Source organism: Rhagoletis pomonella, unplaced genomic scaffold (genome assembly GCF_013731165.1).
Source record: "Rhagoletis pomonella isolate Grant_MI unplaced genomic scaffold, Rhpom_1.0 Rhpom_scaffold_00004, whole genome shotgun sequence".
Lineage (NCBI taxonomy): Eukaryota > Metazoa > Arthropoda > Insecta > Diptera > Tephritidae > Rhagoletis > Rhagoletis pomonella.
This window is the reverse complement of record NW_023458558.1, coordinates 20644051-20647363: the sequence shown is the minus strand read 5'-3', so window position 1 is coordinate 20647363 and position 3313 is coordinate 20644051. Positions and strand designations below refer to the sequence as shown.

General features: G+C 38.5%; 1 protein-coding gene across 3 annotated transcripts in view; it reads left to right on the top strand.

The window, feature by feature from the left end:
- LOC118737194 (protein Tube) overlaps window positions 1-3313 on the top strand; it is a 13143-nt gene that overhangs the window by 482 nt on the left and 9348 nt on the right. The gene's annotated exons all lie outside the window — the stretch shown is intronic.

Sequence of the window (3313 nt, the reverse complement as noted above, 5' to 3'; positions counted from 1 at the left end):
CAATTTTTGGGTATAGTTTCCATCAATTTTCGCCCACCATCGAACCCAAGTGTTTCAGCCAGCCGGTTTACATCATTGGATTGCAGTCGCCGCAATTCTGTATCGCGTGTATACATTTTATATTTTCACTGCACTCTCCACTGCTCAGAGTGGGCGTGAAATCTATACACGTCTAGGTGTACTATATTGTGGTCTTCAATATCTTTCTATATAAACGACAACTTAAAATCTCCAAAAGTATTCAACAAGTTCTACTGACTGATGCTACTGTGGAATTTTGGCCTTCAGCGACGCTGCGATGTCCGATGTTCGATCTTTATTCGCTCTACTCTTTCTTCGATGTTTCGTTGCTTCCTTGTTTTTTCTTATACTTTCTCAACAAATTCGTGTCAATGTTGCCACGCATTTTGTTTGCTTATAAAATAAATGCCAGTGTACGGAGTTAAGCCGATTCTGAATAGAAACTCCCTGGGATTTTTTTTCTCTTCTCCCTTTTCTCCTATCATGAATAAAAATTCTCTGAGGATTTTTCATTTTAAATGGCGGAGTTTGGATGTCAAAAAAGGGGCAAACAGCTCTTTCGAAGTTCGAATTTCCTGCTCCCAAATTTCTGGGAGTTAATTATTGGAGCATTTCTTTCCCGGAAGAAACAAATTTCCGGAGATCTAACTTCCCGGGAATGTACAGAATTAGGTTGATTATTACAATTATCCTTGGGATATTTCTTTATTCATTCTGGATCTAGAATAGAATAGTCGTAGTTTGTACAGAATAATGGGAATTAAGAAACAGAAGAGAATAACATTATTAGGTAGCAGCTAGGAAAGAACTTTTCAGTGGTTATTAATATCTAATAACTTACTTAGTTTCTCTAGCGCCATTATTTTCATGCAATTTTTTACGTTTGTACATATGCACAATATGCTATAAACGGAACGAAAATAATGCTTTTAGATTATCCGGTACCATATTATCCGAATGCAACGAATAAAGAGCGAAATACACCACACAAGCGGCTTGTCAAACATTCTTCAAACCTACTTTTCCCATTTCGCCATACACCATGCAAACATGACTCGTTCAAGCAAAGAATTTTAGTTTTCTTCGAGTTCGCAATGCTAAATATTATGGTTTTCTTTCATTTTCCTCTCTTACGTCCTTACTCGGTGAAAATTTCGTTGCGAATGAAGAGCGAAATACACCACACAAGCGGTTTGACAAACCAAGCGAAATTTCCCTTTGCTTCAAGCCATTTGTGCTGTGTATGGGGGTGTTTGAAGGTTTGACAAACCGCTTGAGGGAAATTTGAGCAAAAATCAAAATTTTTTGATTTTCTGGCCGCCATGTTGATGTTTGATCAAACCGCTTGCGTTGTGTATAGCAAAATCGCCTCATTCGCAACGAAATTTTCACCGAGTACGGACGTAAGGGAGGAAAATGAAAGAAAACCATAATATTTAGCATTGCGAACTGGAAGAAAACTAAAATTCTTGGCTTGAACGAGTCATGTTTGCATGGTGTATGGCGAAATGGGAAAAGTAGGTTTGAAGAATGTTTGACAAGCCGCTTGTGTGGTGTATTTCGCTCTTTACATAGTGTTTATACCGTTTATGTATAATGCCGGTTGGCGTATGATTAATAATAAATAAATTATCACTAACTTCAGATGTACATAACGCGCGATGTGATGCTGATAGAAATCTGGATCAATTTGTGATCAACTCTCTTTGTTTTGTTTCCTAATTAAGTGAGGAAATTTTAATTGACAGCACCGACAAATGTATATATACACAAACAAATGATCGGTTATGGTTAAAACAATTCAAGTTTTTGTATTGAATTTTTGGCTTAAAATTTATTTTTTCCGTTTCAGTAGGGTTTTTGCACATTATTTTCTGCCTGAGAGTTGATCGTAATAGATACCGATCCGAATAAGCGACTGGAACACGGCTGTTTGTCAAAAGCATACGATTTCGAACTCGCGTAAATGTACATTTGCTAAATGCTATAGCATGAACGCTCTTCGAAAACATATGTTCGAAAGTGCTAAATGTTCACGGTGCAGCGAACAAAGGTGGCGCCGTCAGTGGTACCGCTACTTTGGTTTTGCCGATTTTGACAGTTGTGGTAACTTGTAAATAAACCTTTGTTTACAAATCAGCGAAAAATCAGTGAAAAATCAGTTTAAATTGTGTTAATTTGCAATTTGCGAGTGATTTTTGAGTTGAAGACTGCGTAAAAACTAATACAATGAAGTGATGTGTGTTAAATTGCGACAGCCGTCAAGATGCAAGAAGCGTAGATGCAAGTGCAGCGCTGGGACGAATCGCTGCATTTTGTGTACATAGGGCACGGCAAAGCCGTTCCCGAAATATTTCTCTATTATTATATTAACAGCATTTCCTCACAATGATTTTGTTTCTGCTCCACGCAGCCTCCATTAGCAAGTTAACTAATCAATCCCGCAGAGATGCTGCTGCAGTTTTCTGCAGCAGCCTTAATTGCAAAGCAATGGAGTGTACTAAAACGTTTGCTGAAGCAGCCTCAATTGCAAAGCAATGGAGTGCACTAAAATGTTCACTGTTCTCTAATAGATTAGGTGAAAAATGCAATATTTTCGCATTTAGCAAAATTAAAACACGTTTTTCGCTGTAAAGTGAACTGCTTTGGCAGTTTCAACTCGTTCTTCTTTTCGCTCTATTCGTTGTTTACTTGTGGTACACAAATGTCAACGCCCAGGACGGCGCAATCTTGTATTCTATCATTCTTGCTAAATGTTGCATTTTAAAGTTCTGAACACATTGAAAACGACGCGCTACCGACCACAGCTTCCAATTTGTCATCTTTATTATCTAAGCGCTTTGTCGATGGCGACATGATTTCTTTGAACGCGGCAGCGACATCCTGAATTTGTATGAGTTTGACATAAAAGAAGAGGAAGAACCACAGCCGTCGCGTAGCCCGGTCGTCGCCAAAATAATTATCTACATAAGAGTACGTGTTAAAATAATTTGACAGCTGTGGTTTGTAGCTCGTCGTTTTCATTGTGTTCGGGCTATAAATGCAGCAAAAACGCTGCATAATGCTTATTTCAAGACATCAAAGTGCCCATACACAAAAACTTTCAATCATATTGCTCGTCATAATGACAGTTGGTAGGCCATCGGTGTTTGCCTGTGGAGTTCTGCGGTAAGAAAAGAAACAAAGCCAACAGCACTGGAGTAAACAAAGTGCTGCCATGCCTTTTTTTTCGCACATAGATCAAAATACTGTGGCGAATACTGCGGCAACACAAAGCGAACAACGAGAAATA